The sequence below is a fragment of the Artibeus jamaicensis genome, unplaced genomic scaffold (assembly GCF_021234435.1).
Source record: "Artibeus jamaicensis isolate MK-2021 breed Jamaican fruit bat unplaced genomic scaffold, CSHL_Jam_final contig_781, whole genome shotgun sequence".
Lineage (NCBI taxonomy): Eukaryota > Metazoa > Chordata > Mammalia > Chiroptera > Phyllostomidae > Artibeus > Artibeus jamaicensis.
In genome coordinates, this window is record NW_026521968.1 from 1,811,363 (window position 1) to 1,830,177 (window position 18,815).

An 18,815-nucleotide genomic window follows, 5' to 3' on the forward strand; every position below is an offset into this window, starting at 1 on the left:
TAGCAGCCCCTAAAGAGGGTGTAATTATCACCACTTTACAGAGGGTAAAATGGGGAGTCACTGGAGATAAGTGCCTGATGGTTGCCTGTCTAGTTTTAGACTCTGACCTGGAAGCCATGCTCTTGATGTTTCTGAAGTGTCAAAGGTATAGGGTACAGTCATTGAGAGAGAGAGTACCCCCACGTTCTGAAGCAGCAGCTCACTCTCAGGTATGGTGGCCTCATTAGAACCCCTGATTCAGTCTATCTGCTTCTATCCTCTTGTTTCCTTCATGTCCTTTTGGAATCCCCTTTATAGGATGGAAGTGGAGATGCAAGGGAAATTACCTGAAAGGAGTTAATTGCCTCTGCTTCTAATTACCTTCTCTTTTCAAGGGCAATGGGTTAATTATCGAGACACTAACCACATGTTAGATTCCCTGGGTGAAAAACGTTTTCCCTTTAATATGATCACACTGTGTTAACGATACTTGTCACTCCCAGAACACTGCTAAAATAATTGTCTCTGAGCAGGTTGCTCTACAGAAATATTCACAGAGCATAAAGCATTAAAACCCCCAAATGCATATTAAAGAATTTTTCAAACTGTAAAATTACTTAGCAAGAAAAAAATACATTAATTAAAAATCTATCCTTAGCCAGACCAGAACTACAGTTAAAATGCTCCAGAAGCAGAAATTTAAAGAGTTAGAAAATACCACACTTCTCTATGTGCCTCTAGTACCAAATAAAACTGTTCATATTTACTCTACAGGGTGGACCAGTGCTTTTTAAAGTTTGGTTTCTTAACAGCAGTAAAGGGAGTCCTAATCAACTCCAAATTGGTTTCAGGTTAATATGCATGGGATTCACTTTGCCAGAAGTGCTATTCAGGGACTCAAGACCCTGAACAGATGAGCATGTGTGACCCCAACATTCAAACTGAGATTAAGATGCCAGGTTTTCAACTCCCCTCCAAATCCAGTGCTAATTATTAATACTGAGAACTACTTGGGCAAATTCACCTTTGGGTACGTTCTTACAATTTCTCATGAGAATCCCTTGGAGGGCTTATTTAAACACAGATGCCTGGACTGCCATTCCAGAGTTTCTGATTCATGAGGGCTGGGAGGAAGCCCAGAATTTGCAACTCTAACAAGCTCCCAGGTGTTTCTGATGTTGGTTCCAGAACAACACATCCAGAACCAGTGATTTAAATTAATGGAGGGAGTTGGTGCCAAAGATACTGTGGTGGCTATTAACCTGAGGGAGATCCCAGGCTTTCTCTGGAGAGTCTCCTATCTCAGGCAGTTACACTTCCAACTTTATTTTATTCCCAGCTTCTACCTTTTCTTTTCACCATGGACTTACCATATTGACTGTATTATTATCACTATCCAGTTAGGGTGGTTTGGGCTATAAACAACAGAAAAGCAAACTTAATTGGTTATAGAAGTTATTTAACATATTTGTGTTTAATGAACACAATTTACTGGCCCACAAGAGTAAGGTTTAGGTGTTAAGTAGACTTAAATGATGCTCAACCAGTGAGCTAATAATGTTTTTTATTTTTAAATCATTTTTTATTTTTAAAATGCAGTCGACAAACATTATTATAATAGCCTCAGGTATACAACCCAGTGGTTAGGCATTACATAACTTATAAGTGACCATCCCAAAAAATCCTGCACTCATCTGACACCATACATAGTTATTAAAATATTATCGACCATATTCCCAATGCTGTATTTTATATCCCTGTAACTAATTTATAACAACAAATTTATACTTCCCAATCTCTTCATCATTTTTGCCATCTCCCTCTCACCCCTTTCCCCCTCTGACAATCAACAAAATGTTCTCTGTATTGCCTTGGCTGGGTAGCTCAGTTGGTTGAAGATTCATCCCATACACCAAAGTGTTGTGTGTTCAATCCCCCTTCAGGACGCATACTTAGGTAGCAGATTTGATCCCTGTCAGGGCATGTAGGGGAAGCAACTGATAAATATTTCTGTCTCCCTCCCTCTCTCTCTAAGATCAATAAACATATCCTTTGGTGAGGATTAAAACAAATATTCCCTGTTTTTATGAGTCTGTTTCTGTTCTGCTTGTTCATTCATTTTGTTTATTAGATTCAGTTGTTGATAGATAAGTACTTACTGCCATTTTTCATAGTTTTTATCTTTTTTCTTCTTCTTAAAGAAGACCCTTTAATATTTCATATAATACTGATATAGTGGTAATGAACTCCTTTAGCTTTTTCTTTTCTGGGAAGCTCTTTATCTGTCATTTGACTCTAAAAGATAACTGCACTTGGTAGAGTTGGTTGTAGGTCCTTGCTTTTCATAATTTTGAATATTTCTTGCCAACCAGTCTGGCTTGCAAAGTTTCTGTTGAGAAATCAGTTGATAGTTTTATGGGCACTCCCTTATAGGCAACTAACTGCTTTTCTCACACTACTTTTAAGAGTCTCTTTTTGTCTTTCACCTTTGGCCTTTTAATTATGATGTATCTTGATGTGGGCTTCTTTGAGTTCATCTTGATTGGCACACTCTGTGATTCCTGGACTTGTATGTCTATTTCCTTCAACAAATTAGGAAAATTTTGCATCATCATTTTTTCAAATAGGTTTCAATTTCTTGTTCTCTTGTCTTCTCCTTCCAGCACCCCATGGTATGAATATTGGTGTGCTTGAAGTTGTCCCAGAGCTCCTTACACTATCCTCATTTTTGGGGGGGGATTCTTTTTATTTTTTGCTGTTCTGATTGGATGTTTTTTTTGCCTTCTTGTATTCCAAATTGCTGATTTGATCCTCTTCTTCATCTGCTGTACTGTAGATTCCCTGTAAATTGCTCTTCATTTCAGTTATTTAGTTAGTTATTTCAGTATCCTTCATTTCTGACTCACCCTTTTTTATGCTGTTGAGGTTCTCACTAAGTTCACTGAGTATCCTTATAACCAGTGTTTTTAACTCTGCAAGTAGTAGATTGCTTGTCTCCATTTTGTTTAGTTCTTTTTGTGGAGTTTTTTCTGTTCTTTCATTTGGGTCATGTTTCTTATCTCCTTATTTTGGCAGCTTCCCTGTGTTTGTTTCTATGTATTAGGTAGAATTGCTAAGTTTTGGGGTCTTGAGATAGTGGACTAATGTAGTAACCATCCTGTAGGATCCAGTGACACAGCCTTCCTGATCACCCAAGCTTGGGTAGTTGAGGTGCACTCTCTGTGTGGGCTGTGTATACTCTCTTGCTGTAGTTGAGCATTGATTGCTATTGGCATGTCAATGGGAGAGATTTATCTCCAGGCTGATTAGCTACAAGGACTGTCTGCGACCAACAACCACCAATTTCTGACCACTGTGGAAAATCAGTTTTGTAGGGACCTACTCCTACAGAGCAGGACTTACTTTAGTGAGGCTCGGGTGCCGGCTGATTGTGCCCCTTGAATGTGTCATTTGTGGAAGTAGTTGGGTGGTGATTCTTTGATGTGGTCTGAAGCTGTCCACTGGGTGCACTGGCTGTGGGGACTCCTGGGAGATGCAGGCCAAGGTTTGCCACCACCTGGGTTTTGCCCAGTGCCACTCAGCATGAGCTACAAAGAAATATGAAGGTGGTTACTAGTTGTGCTGGGCTTAGATATGCTGAGGCAAGGCCAAGCTGAGGACCAAGGCTGGCTGCTGCTAATGCAAGGCCTGAAACCACTTAGGAGCTTGCTAAGGACAGATGCATACTACTTGTTTGAGAGATTTAAGAAAATCTGAAGCTTGAGCCAAGACAGGCCATTTCTATGGAAAAGCGACTAGAAACAGCTTGAGTAGGCCTGCAAATTGGGTAGGGTGGGACCTCAGGGAATCACCAGGATGGGGCAAACTGTGTAAACCAGGTTAATGGAGTCTCAGTAATGGGACCAACTGCTGGCCCTGTTGGGGGAGGGCTCATTAAAGGAACAATGGCCTCTGCCAACATTTCTGTTTGGAAGAAAGCTGTCTCCCCAGTTCTCACTCTGATGCCAGACAATTCAGTTCCTCCACACAGGTCTCTGGTGCCTTTTGAGTCACTGCCCCAGTGCTGAATCTCAGAGGGAGTGAGTTCGAGTAAGTTCTTATGCAGTGTGAAGGTCCTTTAAGAGAAACTCTAGAAGCCCTCAGCCTCAATCCCCACTGGTTTTTACATACAGAAGTCATGGGGACTTCTCTTCCTGGCTCTGGAACCCTGAGCTGCAGGGCCTGGTGTAACACTGGAGGCCCTTGCTCCTCGGGGGGAACTCTGCAGCTGAGATATCACTCCTGATTTTTATCCACCACACATGGTGTGGGACCAGTCATTTCTATCTCTCTTATCAGTCTTGACATGACTCTTTAATTCCCTAGTTGTAGAACTTCCATTAACTAGATTTCAGGCAGTTCTGAATGATGGCTGTTCTGTCCTTTAGTTGTAATTTTGATGTGGTTGTGGGAGGACTCACATATCATGTTTACCTCTGCCACCATTTTTCCCAGATGACCTGATGATGTTTTAAGGACCTGCATGCTTCACTTCTGTTTCTCTGTCTTACAAGCCAGCATGAGCTTCATCCTAAGATTGGTTCCTTTCATGTCTTTAGGATGGTTGCCAGCAACAATCAGGTTCTCAAGTTGCATGTTTATCTTTTGGGAGAGAAACTGACTTCCTGGGGATCACTTCATCCTAGGAATCTCTTCAGAACAAAAAGAAGCTTACCAAAAGCCTCTGGCAGGTTTCTCATTATGTCTCCTTGTCCACAGTGAGGTCTCATGTTCACTCCTGAGCCATTCACTGGCAAGGAGGATGGGTTTACTGTTAGCCCCATCAGATCACCCCTGGAGTTGGGGGTGGTGTCTGATCCTCCTAAGACCCATGTTTTCTTGAGAAGAAAGAGCAAAAATGTGTGCCAGGTAGCAATCTATAGTGTCTACTACCCTTTCTAAGGAGTGTTGAGAGTAGATGATTTCAGAGAACTGGTAAACAAGTGAGGGAATTTTGTTTAAGACATGAGGTTTGTCCAGGGTAATGTATTGCTTACTGCATACAGACTCAGCGTGTTCACTCTCAAGGCTCAGAAGGGCAAAGTTTTCACCCCCATATGATGGTAGGCATAGTCATTCCACGCTCTCCACCACATTTTCTCTGTGATCTTTCTGACACCACAGTCCACCCACCATGGCTCCTTTGCATCCTCTCTCTCATCTATCAGCTCATCTCTGCTTTTAATTTTTCTACTCTCAATTCTCCAAGTAACCTCTCCCAAGCCTTCAGCCCACCGTGTCATCCTCTTTAGCTCCATCTCTCTTAAACTACCACTCACATTATCTCATCAACTAGATCAGTTTTTCCTATAGTTTTTCCAGTTGCTTAGTGATGCTCTCATCCCCAGACTTCCTGCTTCCACTTGTCTCCACTGCTTCATCCTCACTTTGCTGATCTGAATAATATTCTGATTCCTTATCTAATACTACACACCCAACTGGTGCAATATTTTCCTTCTTTCTTTCCAGGCTGGTCTCTCAGCAGGCTCCACTCTTTTCTCTTAGCTGTTTTTCTAACCCCTTGAGGTGGTAAACGTCAGACCCACTGACGTTTCCATGTTTTAGCCATTACTGTTTTTTTTTCCTGAGCACGAAAGCATTTTCTCTGGGGGTCGTGGCCCCTTCCATTTTTTTTTGTGCTTCTTTTCCTGCCGTATCTGTTAGGTTTCTTTTTAAAAACATATATATGAATGTTTTAAAAAAGACAATTTAAAGAAAATTTCTAAATAACTAGTAGTGCAGGTGGTATGTGGGTTTGGCTTGAATTATGAAGGGTATGCAAAGCCAACCACAGTTGGGGGCCATACCATAACGTGAAACTACTAAGTATCCAGAGAAGTCATTTTGGAAAGATGGTAGATTACTAGCTGGATGAGAAAACTGTTAGGAAAAGTCTCAGCCTGTTAAAAGCTCTGGGACAGCCTTGAGGAAGGCTCTTAATACTGTTTCTAAATGACTCATCTTAAAGCCCTGGCTGGGTACCTCAGGTGGTTAGAGCATTGTCCCAACACCTCGAGGATGCAGGTTTCATGTCCCGTCAGGGAACATATAAAAATCAACCAATGAATACATAAATAAATGGAACAACAACAAATCAATGTTTCTCTCTCAAAAAAATCAATAGGAGACACTTTTAAAATTCTATTCTAAGTCGTATAAAATGTTTAATAATTGGCTCTCAATAAAACACAACAAAATAGACAAACCAAAGCCCTTGTTTGAAGCATTTGCTAGTTTCCATAGTGTAAATATTCCAATGACAGCTGATTCTGTGCCACACTAGTTTGACATCACTCAACGTGAATGTGGGAAGAAATGTTTATACCAAACTTTCACCAACCAGTGCAACCCAGTCACAACACACCACTGCCTGTTGGTCACTACTTAACTTCTGGGATCCCTCCAGAATTCACATGGTGTGGAAACAGTACTGGGGAGAGATAAGAAAGTAAAGCTAAAATTTGTAGGACTTTGAATACCACGTTAAAGATTTGGGTTTGATTTTTACTCCAGTCATTTGGGTAGTACCTTCACAATTTTTGCAGTACCTTCAGATTCTTTGTAATATTATTTATTGATTTTCTGTGAATGGATTAATAGCTTTATTAAGATATAATTCACATACCAAATCATTCTCCCATTTATAAACTGTACTACTCAGTGGTTTTGGTATATTCAGAGTTATGCAACCACCATTACAATCAATTTTTAAACACTTCCATCCCTGAAAAAGAAGCTCCATACCCATTAGCAGTCAGTATCCATTTTCCACCAACCTCCTTAGCCCTAGGAGATTGTCCCTGTACAATTTTCTATTCTGAATATTTATGTAAATAGAATCATATAATATACAATCTATAGTTACTTATTTATTTAACTTAGCCTAATGTTGTAAGCTTCATCCATATTGTACTATATAGTAATACTTTATCCTTTTTATGGATAAATAAAAATATTTTATTGTATGGATATGCCACATAACATAGGGGATGGACATTTGGATTATTTCTATTAATAATACTGCTATAAATACTTGTGTACAAATTTTTGTGTAGGCATGTTTTATTCCTTTTAGATAGATACTTAGGAATAAAATTGCTGGATTATAGAATAATTCTATATTTAAGCTTTTGAGGAACTGCCAAACTGTTTTCCAAAGCATCTGCATCATTTTACAATTTTACTAACAGTGTGTGAAGGTTCCAGTACACCCACATCCTCAATAACACGTGATTTCATTTTGGTCATCTTGGAGGGTGTGAAGTGCTCTCTCATTGTGGTTTTGATTGGTATTTCCCTAAGGACTAAAGATGCTGAACACCTTTTCATGTGCTTATTGGCCATGGGCTTATGGGCCAGAAATACTCTTTCCTTCGCTTATCACTTCATTCTGCTCAAGCGTCACCCTAAAACAGAAAGACCTCCCCTTAACACCCCATATAAAAATAGCATTCCAGTTTCCTACACCTGGCTTCATTTTTCTCCATGTCGTTTTTCCTGTAAGACCTCTGCTTGTTTGCTTATGGCCTGCTTCCTCCCACAAGCACAGAAGCCCACGAGGGCAAGAATGTCTACTTATTGCTGCCTCTCTGGGTCCTATAGCATGACTTCTACATATAGAAGGTGTTGAATGCATGAGTAATTCCAGTTTTGGGATTGAGAACAATGTCCTTGCAGCCCAACTACCTCAATCTGAATCTTACTTTAGCGTTATTAGCTGGTGGACTTTGGTAAGTTATTTAACTGTTTTGTGCCTCAACAGCACCTCTTTAAAATGGCATAAACCCTTGTACATCATATGATTGTTGTGAGCATTAAAAGAGGTGATGCAGGCAAACCTTAGAGTAAGATAAGTGGAGAGTAATTGCTCAATATATAAACATTAGTGATTGCCATTATTGAAAATACCAATAATGTACATAATTACATATTAATCATGCTGGGAAGTGGAAGTAGAAATGGAAATAAAGATAAGTTAAACACTTTTTCAAGAGTCAAACAATGACTAAATAAGGGTAAGAGGAAGGGGGAAAGTCTGGGACTCAAAACCAGTGTATGTGGCTCTACTGCCTCTGGGGTTTTCTCCGTCTGACATTATTATTTCAAAAGGTCAAGGTGGCTAGAGCCTGAAGAATGTAATTTTAGCATTTCCCAGAGTCTGTTCCATGGAACACTAGTGCAATAAGATCCTCTGAGGATAATGTGGTCAAGTAAGATTTGGAAACACTGAATGCTGTGTCAGTTCTGTCAGTACTGTACTGTCAGTGCCGGTTATCATGTTAGAGCCTCCGGGAAACCCTCCCACAAGAATCCTATTTAAATGTTTATACATTCTCCAAACATTTAACTATAGAACTCTTTGTATATGCTATGGTTATGCAGAACATATTTGGAAAAGGTACTAATTATTGGCATCCTATCTAAACCAAATGCATTCTGCAGAATATATTAGGAAAAACACCAGCACTTGGAAACCTATCCAAAGCAGGTGTTGACTGTTAGAGGGATGGGTCAGACCAGTGGGGGCTGATGCCTAGATGACAGAAAGATCCACACAGTTGGGTCTGCCAGTTGGAAAATCACCCAACAGAAGAGGCCAGGGGAATATGCCATCCTGATGAGTCTAGAACACCATTGTGGGAGGAGGTGGAGGCCAGGCTGGCAGTGTACAGAGCAGATAGCAACGAGAGGTGACAGGAGGAAGTACATGAGTTTTCTAAAAGCCTGCAGAGTTCAGTAATGAGGAAATCTGGTAGGAGGCACTATGCTGAGGTTCAAGGAGGAGGTACAATTCCCAAGGGCTATCTGATAAGTGGACCTCAAATTAAACTTGGGGTTCAGGGACAGAACTATGAAAACAACTGGTGAGTTCAACTCCAGGGCTCTGGAGCACTGTTCAGAAATCTGGGAAAAGGCAAAATTGATCACAACCAAGTTATAAGAAGTGGTGTAGGAGGTTCCAGAAGCTTGGTTTCAAGGAGTAAAGTGACAATTAATTTATGCTATGCAGGGGAGAAGATCAAACGTGACTCCTCCAATCCTACATGACTCAAAGTTCATGGTCATTGAACCTGAACTAAGTGGATAGGTGAGAGACCAGGAGCCACAGCAGTCACCTCACAGTGACCAGTTCACACAACCACAAGACATATCCAAACGGCAGGTGGCGGAGGCTCTGTGGTCATTCCTCCCAGTACACCCTGGGCTTCTGACCCCCAGATGAGTGCTGTCTGTTCTTTTCCAGACTGCATCTCCAAGCTGTCTGCAGCCACAGGGCAGGATCTGCAGCTTCTGCTCCCTAGGAGGGTTAATCACCATCATAGTTAGGATGTTCTGCACAATTTCCTAGAGACAGACACCCTCACAGAGAATTTAGGTACTCTGACAGCATAAGAATGCAACTACGTAGACCTAGTTGATGTTCAGGTTAAGGTTTTAAATAAGAGAATTTGCCATAAAATTATCCTGAATGTCAGCAAAAGTTACTCTGCTTGATATGTTTTGAAGACGATATTGGTCAAAATCTGAACGTATTTATGATTTTCTCTTCTCAATTTATGGGTAAAGCTACTAAGCTCAAAGTTGTTCCCTCCGTCTCTGTCAGAACTGGATAAAGCAATTTTATGTTCTTGTATCCTAAAACACTTAGTTGGGAGATATCACAGGTATTTTTTAAAAATTGTACTCAATACATTTAACATAAGATACAAATCAGAGTACAATTACTATAAGGCAAATGCTGTGAGAACAGAGAAAGGAAAGAATAATTCTGATCAGAATGATAATCAAGTAAGTCTTCATGGAAGATATGACATTTGAGTTGGACCTTGAAAAGGAAAGAAAAAAAAGCACATTGTTGATTTACGTGCTATGACCTCCAGAGGATTTCAATCTGGGGAACATAACAGGAGAATCTCAGAGAGATTTGAAAAAGAAGCTTTCTTGCTTTCAACTCTCATATTTTGTCCTGAATTCAAGACCATTTAAGTGAAAATAAGAGCTAATGAAGAAAAAATTGGTATTTGATTTCCCAGTCCCAACTCCCCATGTTCTCATTAGGGGGCAAAAAAAAGAAAAGAAAGAAAGAAAGTAGTTCTCTCATTTTTCTCAGTTTTTAGCTTTCCTGGCCAAGAGCAACAACAACAGGTATTTTCTTTTGTTTTTGTTTGTAATGTTGCAGAACAGTAAAAAACCCAAGGGTCAAATCTTAAGAGACTTATTTACAAATGTTGGTGGGGGTTGACATAATTAATTAAGCCCGATATGGAAGAGGTTGGAAGTAGATGCAGTTGGAGAGAAGCCTTACCTGTCCTGGAGAGGGGTAGGCGGGGCTATGCACACAGAAGGAATTGGATCCAACTTAGATACAGCAGACTGCAAGTAGCAAGCCCTCCTTGTGGAGATGGCCTGGTGCATTACACTGAAGCCTAGGTGAAAGTAAAGGCCAGTGAAGCTGACCAGGAGACACAAAGACCATAGATAGTGAAGGCACATGGATTGTTAGAGGTATCACATATGACAATATGCTAAGGACCAGACTCTGCCCCCATTTTATAGACCTATGTAAGCCCCAGAGAAGAGAAAAGAAAGCTTCAATTATTGCTGATGTTGAACTCCAAGTCGACTTCAGTGTGTGAGGGCTATAAGCCAGATTTTAATTTGATTTATGAAAATTAAGAAATATTACATTTTTCACTTTGAGTATCATGGGAAAATTCATAACTATCATATTTCAAAATCTGCAGTGGTGCATTAGAATCCCATATCTAATTTCCCAGCTATTCTGCTGAAAGCACCTTCAGATTTTAATATCCATCTTGTAGTCATTAAGAGCTGTGTCTTTTGAATCAGAAAAACCTAGTTTGAATAATGACCATACTTATAATGGTACATAAGCAAAAGTCACTTAATATTTTTGAGTTCCAGTTACCTCCTCTGGAAATGGAGATACCTACCTCATAGGGTTATCATGGGGTTAATTCAATAATACATTTCTGTAAGACACTGAGCTCATTACCTGGCACTTAGAATGCATTCAACAGATAGTAGCTCACAGGATTGTTTTGGTGGTGCTGGGTAGGGATTGTAAGCAGGGCCACCTGGGCTCTGTTGACACTGAGACAGGAGTTTGGAGGAACACTTTGCTCATCAGAATTCTCTGTCATCCCCACTTTTTCACCTGCAGCACTTTGAAATGACAAATGACAGCACTCCATGCTCAGGAGGGAAGGGGCAATCTTGTCATTAGTATAGATGGTTGTGGAAGAAAGTAATGAAATAAATCTCTTTTTTAAATTTTTCAATTTATGTAAATTGTACATAGCATAGTATATAGTCTCATAGTCCTCCTTTGACAAAAGATATCAGATAACAAGGGAAACATATTGGAGCTAAGAGAGTTACTAGAGAAAAAAATTCTATAAAACTAACAAACCAACTAAAAATGGGCAAAGGACCTGAATAGACACTTCTTCAAGGAGGACATGCAGATGGCCAATAGACATATGAAAAGAAATTTAACATCATTAATCATCAGATAGATGCAAATTAAAACTACAATGAGATACCATCTCACACCTGCCAAAATGGCAATCATCAATAAATCAACAAACAAGAGCCTGTGAGGATGTGGAGAAGGGGGAACCCTTTTGCACTGTTGGTAGGAACACAGATTGGTGCAGCCACTGTGGAAAGCAGTATGGAGATAACCTCAAAAAAATAAAATTGGATCTGCCTTTTGACCCAGTGATCCCACTTCAAGGAATATATTTGAAGGAACCCAAAACACTATTTTGAAAGAATGTAAGGAGCCCTATGTTCATTGCAACATTATTTACAATCACCAAGATATGGAATCAACCCAAGTGTCCATTAGTAGACGAGTGGATAAAACAACTATGATACATTTATCCAGTGCAATTCTACTTGGCCATGGAAAAGAAGAAAATTTTATCCTTTGCCAAGATACGGACAGACTTGGAGAACATTATGCTAAGTGAAATAAACCAGTCAGAGAAAGGTAAATATTGTATGTATGATTTTATTCATATATGGAATCCAATGAACAAACTGAACTAACAGGGAAAATGGGGACAGACTTATAGATAGCAGGATGACAGTTAATGGGGGGCAGTTAGGGGCTAGAAGGATTGAATAAAAATGTAAGAGGACTCATGGATGTGGATAACAGTGTGGTGATTTGCTAGGAGGAGGGAGGTATAAGGGGACTAAAGGGTATTGAAAAATACAATAAAGATTAAATAAAATACAAAAAAAACTATTTAGAACCGGAGATATAACTTTGGTAAAGGGAAAAATGGGTAAGGTGACCCAATGAAAAGAGGGAGACTGGAGTCCTCATATTAATCAAGAAGTTAATACTTTGGTGAGAGATTTCCAATGCTTAGCAATAATACATTATCACTATAACCAATTGGGTGGGAAAACTGGAGCAGGCCATTCCAAGATGGAGCAGCATCATGGGCCATTTTCACTTTGGAATTCTTTGAAGAGGACTTCTAGTTTCTGCTTATGTCTCTATCAATCCAGAAATCAGCTCAGCCCTGACCTATCATTGGCAGGGCAAGAGATGGGTGGAGAGTGGGGGGTGGTGGTGGAGGTGTGGTATGGCTGGCTATCACATTGAAGAGAAATTCAGAGTCCTGATCAGGTCAAAGATCATTCCTTCTCTGGTAGGATTCATCCCACATTCTGGAAGGAACATTAATTCAGGACCCAGCTGTGTTCTCTGTAGCTCATTTGCAAAAGGTAGGAGACCATTTCTCAAGCAGGTGGAGAATATTGGCAAGGAGAATGGAATGAATGAAAGTTTGGATTTAGGGAAGAACAAGCCATATTCAGGGTTGCTTGACTGGATTGAAATGTTAAATTGTTATATTTCTGTAGGTGAGAAATGGAACTTGACACATCCTCAGGAGTTCCAGCACTATGGACTCAAAATGCACCCCTCCAGCTATGGGCAGAGCACACAGTCTCTTGCTTATCTGAAGCAAGAAACTGAAAATCAGAGAGTTCGAGAGAATGTGAGATTGCATTGCATATTCAGAAACTGCAAACAGAACCTCTGCATTAATTAAGAATATAATTATTGAGCTTTTCCTAGGTGCCAGAAGCTGTGCTACCTAGGCACTGTGGATATAAAGGTAAGTCACAGTCGCTCTTTTTTCAGAGATTACAGATTTCAGGGGAGAAGAGGAAAATACATAATGAAGCATTGTGATAAATGCCACAGTACAGACAAACCACATCTCTGCCCTGGAAGCAAGAAGAAAGTATCCATCAATTTGCCCTGGTAGGGCTGGGGAATACTTTTCTAGGAGGGTGACTTTTGGACCCAACTCTTGATAAACTAATGCTGGTTCATTAAGAGGTTAATGAAGAGAGAAGTATGAGTGATGGTTGAAGATGTAGACGATGTGGTTGGAGAAATTCTGATCACTTTGTGGGTGAGAGTAGACTGAAATGTTTTGAGAGCAGATTGTAAAAGGCCTTGTAAACATCACTGAGCATGAACTTTATGCTGTAGGCAGCAGCTGATGGTCTTCAAAGAGGGGGTTGCCAAAATCCCTTGGAAGGATATGGTGATAACACAGGCATTGGGATCTAGGGTAGGCAGCAGAGAAAATAAAAAGAAAGCAACAGATGTGACTTCAAATAAAATATGGCTGAGTTCTCCTCTTGCAGGGCAAGGATCCTCATTTATTGAGAACTGGAAAAGTACTTAAGGTGATGATTTTGTTCTGCTAGGGTGGGCCCAGTCTGAAAGTAATTTTTCAAAAGCAGCTGCTCTAAGTGTTAGTTAAATGGTACCAGGGGATTCGCTGGACACAGGTGTCATGTTCAATCTTATTTATCTATCAATAAAGCCTGACTCCAAGTGCTGGTTGGATGGCAGCACAGCACCTCTGAGACAGGAATTCTATTAACAGATGCCTGTCACTGCTTCAGGCTGGGCTGGGCTGGGCTGAGGTTTTTGGAGACAGCCTCACAGCCTTGGCTTCTAGCTCTGCTTTGCCATCATTTCGGCTATGGCTCCTGCCTGGGTAGCTCAAATGTACATACATATGTCACTTATATATACACATATATATATGTCACTTATACTCTTCCCAGTATTTGAGTTTGTTTTGACAAGACGTTCTTCTCCTGTGTTCTTAGTACAAGAAAATAAAATTTATGCATTTAATCATTTTTTGAATAATTAATAGATGTAGTTGGTACAGCATTTTATAAGGTATATAAGAGAGTCTCACTAGGACTTTTACTTCCACCCCTTTCCCAGCTACCCAGTTTCTCTTCCCACTGGCAAATACTATTGCCTGATCTCTTGTGTACCATTTCAAAGATGTGCTGTATGATTACAGACATATGCCTACCATTTTTTAAAGCATAAATAGGATCACATTATGCACCTTATTCTCTACCTTATAAGCATCTTAGGTATAGTTCCCAATATACCCTCACCCCCTTTTTTAAAGGCTTCATGGGATCCTATTGTGAACACGTCTTCATTTATTTCATCAGGATACTATTCATAGACATTTAAATGGTTCCTAATTTTTTGCTTTTACAAACAATGCTTCAGTGAATATCTTTATTTCTCTTTTAGGCATATTTATAAGATAAATTCCTGGAAAGAACTGCTGGGTCCCTGGGTATAAATATTTATAATTTGAGAGTTTATCAAATTATTCTCTATAATGGTGGTCAAATGGAAGCTTATTTTCTCATGTTTTCTAACAATACAGTGTATTATAAAATTTTGACCATTGCCAATTTTATACTGAAACATACTATGTAGTTTTACTTTTCATGTCTCTTATTTTTAGTAAAGCTGGTCATTGATACATAAAGACTCATTTGTAACTATTTTTAAGGAAAAAAAACCTCTGGTTGTATATCTGGACTGTTTTCCTATAGTATTGTTTACCTTTTTGTTATTGCTTTTTAAGAATTCATTATGTATTCAGAAAAGTATTCTTTTATATTTAATATGCAAATGTTTTTTCACAGTTTGTTGTTCAGATTTGGACTTTATATTGTTTTCTGATAAGTTTTAAAATTTTTGTGTGGTAGAATTTCTTTGATTATTTTTTCAGTTTTGGATCATACTTAGTATATTGTAAGTATGAGATTATTTTAAAAGTTTTCATAATCTTTTTTTAGTACTTTTGATGTTACTACAAAGCATTTGCTTTGAAATAACTGTAGACTCACAAAAAGTTTTAAACTAGCCTTCACCCACTTTTGTCTAATGTTGACACTTTGAAGTTAGCATAGCTATAATATTCCTAATTGAACTGTGGACTGTAGCAGTTTAAAATTTCCAGTTTTCCACAAATGTTCTTTCTCTGTTGCAGGTATTGATCTAGGACCCTGCATTTTATTTAGTTGCCCTGTGTCCTTAGTCTCTCCTCCAACCTGTGAAATTTCCTCTATCTTGCTTTGTCTTTTGCAACCTTGACATTTTTAAGTATACTGGTCAAATATGTGTAGGATGTCCATATATTTAGGTTTGTCTGATGGTTCCCTATTAAGGATATGGATTTATGAGAATGCCACAAAGGTGTGCTCTTCTCACAGCATTATATTGGGAGCACACAGTATCAATGTCCTACTATTGATGATGTTAAATGGGTGTCTGACAGATTTTTTCTACTGTAATTACCATCTTCCCCTGTATAATTAATAACTATTTGGGGGAGTTACTTTGAGAAGCTATATGTACATATTAATATACATACATACTGTATTTATTTACCTGGCTTTAAATACAATTAACGTTTTTAATGAAAAGCACATGCATTCGTACAGATAACTCAAACTTCAATCTAGCACCAAATTCTACAATTTCCCCTTTGCTTATTTGTAACTTCTTTCTTCAACAGGAAGATCTCTGTCCTTGTCTGTAATACATTTACTTATTTGAATATAAGTTTAAGCCTGGTATATCCGTAGTTTCAAATTTACTAGCACATACCCTGTGTGAAATAAATGCACTAACTAGAATATAGTGTTTGTGTATAGATAATTTTGTCTCTAGCCTGAACTCAGTCAGAAAACTCTTTTTCATGCAGGTAAGCTCTATTCTTACCTATGTACCTCTTCTGTGTGATTATGTTATTCATATACAATACAGTTATATGCATTTGTCATAGTCTGCAGGGCATCTTCAGTTGCCCCAATAACCTGGTTGGTTGTTTTCAAAAAATTGCATACAGTAAAAGTCACGATTTGTAGTGTTCATTTCTATGGATTGTGACAAATTCATGGAGGTGTGTGTGACCCCCAGAGTACTACAGAGGACAGTTTCACTGACCCCAACATTTCCCATGCTGCCCCTTTGTAATGAATTCCTCACAACTCAAACTCTGACAACCACTGTTCTGTTTCATATTCCTATAGTTTGGTCTTCTCAAGGATATCATATAGCAGTGCCCTTGGGGGTTTCCCTGATCAGCCTCTTGATTCAATGTTTGGATAGAGCAGACCCAAGGACACCTCTTCATCCAGCCTCCAACCATACTCCAGCCTCTTTTCTAGTCACTGCCTTTGGAACCATCTTAGCCATCCTTGCCCTCCAAGACCAACCAACACTGGTTTTTGTGTTTAACTCCTTATCACCAAGCAACCACAGGCTCCCAAATTTGTCATCCTGCATCTAAGGGCCTCCTACTTACCTATACCAACCTCTCTCTGGGCTTCTATTTTGACTGAGGTGATGTGGCCCAGTAGGGTGTGGACCCTTCTTGCATGAGTTGCCCGAGGAGAAACATGAGGGTGCCAACCATCTCTTAAAAATGCAAAGCCAGCAGTGTCGCCCACCCTATTCCAGGACATGAAGAAGACTTTCCAGAGTGAATGAGGTGACACTCAGGATGCCATGAGCCCAGTGACTTTCTGGAGAACCAGTGCCTGTATGTGCAGGTGAAACTCATCAAGAAGATGGGTGACCACCTGACTTACCTCCTCAGGCTGCCAGCTCCCAAGCTGGGCTAGATGAGAGAGACACTTCAAAAGGCTCCCCTGTAAGCATGATTAGCAGTCTCTGAAGCCCAGGGGACTTTGAGGGGTTCCTGTATGACCCCCTGGTATCTGGCTTTTGCCTGAGCCTTTCCTTGAAATCACTAGGCACCTTTTTAACCGCCCTGGACCCCCCTTCTCATGCCTTAGACCAAATGGAAACAAAGTGCTTTGTAGTAAAAAAAAAGAATAACATGTAAATGACATTGATCCATATATAGCTTTTTGATTATGGCTTCTTTCACTTTGCAAGACTCATCTAAGATTAATCTTAGTGGATCAATAGTGCATTCTTTTTTAAAAATAGCATATTTATGGAAGCATAATGGATATACAATAAACTGCAAATACTCAATGTTCAGTTTGATAATTTTTGACATAATTTCAGTTTTGGCACCCATAGAAGCTTCACTGTAATCAAGATGGTAAACATATCTGTCACTACCAAAAGTGTTTTGTCCTCCTTTGTAATCACCTCTCATACCCTTTCCACTTTTTCTGTCAGGAGCAACTGCTAATCTTTCTGTCACTGGAGGTAAGTTTATATTTTCTAGAATTTTATATGAATATATGAATAAAGTTGTACAATATGCACTCCTTTTCAACTGGCTGCTTTCACTCAGCAAAATTACTTTGAGATTTATTCATGGTGTAGAATGTTACATTAGTTCACTTCTTTTTATTGCAGATTAGTATTCCATTGTACAGATAGAACATAGTTTATTTATCCATTCACTTGTTGATGGGAATTTGGTTTGTCTCCAGTTTTTGGCTATTACAAATATAGTGACCATGCTCTTTCAAGTACTGTGAGGGCGACTTCTCTCTCAAGTCTCCCCGGTGCCACAGACATGTGTGAATGAGTAAATATGGCCAAGACAAGATGAGATCTGTTTAAGAAAGGAGGAGTGGGCTGTGGCCAGTTTCTCAGGGGAGATAAAGGCCAGCAGCGGCCAGTTTCTCCGAGGAGAAAAAGTCCCCGAGCCTCTTTCTCCATAGCCTTTTATTGGGTTGTAATACACAGGAATACAAGGCAACAAGGATCGAACAGTAGATAACATTACAAAGAAATCTGAGGGCTTACTATGAGTCAGTGTCTTTCAGGGAGAGAGTTGCAGAAACTATGGGAGACATACTCATTTCCTCTCGGACCCTTATCATATGAATGAAAGCACTCTTAGCAGAGCAGATTTCACAGGTTAATCAGCAAGTCTTTGTGATGCCAGATTGTCCCCCAGGACATGCTCTAACAAGGCAAGGAGCTGCATCAGGTACTCAGGCTTAAGGGGATTAGAGCCAGGAAGCACTTCTCCCAGAGGACATGGGGACTCAGGCTTTGTCAAAGCAATGGGGGGGGGCAAGAGTCCATTGCTGTTTGTTGCAGCCCCACCCCGCCCCAGTCCTTCCATGAAGGCCTCCCAAGTGACCGAGTCTGGCTTAGGTTGCCCCCCGCTGTGAGGGGTCTTACCCGTCACTGACTTCCGACCAAGCTCTGGGGGCAGGGAGAGGAACTGAGGCAGTGTTTGCTACCAGAGACAAACTTTGTCTCCTGCGGCTGGCATTCCAAAGGTCGTCTCTTGCTCTTAGCCACAAGGGGTAGAGATACAATTTCTAAAGTTAGGCAGAGCGGTCTACAACAAAGTACTAGTGTTTTGCATGAATATATATTTTCATTTCTCTTGGACAAATACCTAGAGTAGAATGGTTGAATCAGATGGTAGGTTTTGCTGGCCCTTTTAAGAAACTGTCAAACT

General features: G+C 39.8%; 1 pseudogene; it reads left to right on the forward strand.

Moving 5' to 3' along the window:
• LOC119056309 (C-1-tetrahydrofolate synthase, cytoplasmic-like) overlaps positions 1-18,815 on the forward strand; it is a 153,624-nt pseudogene that overhangs the window by 45,143 nt on the left and 89,666 nt on the right.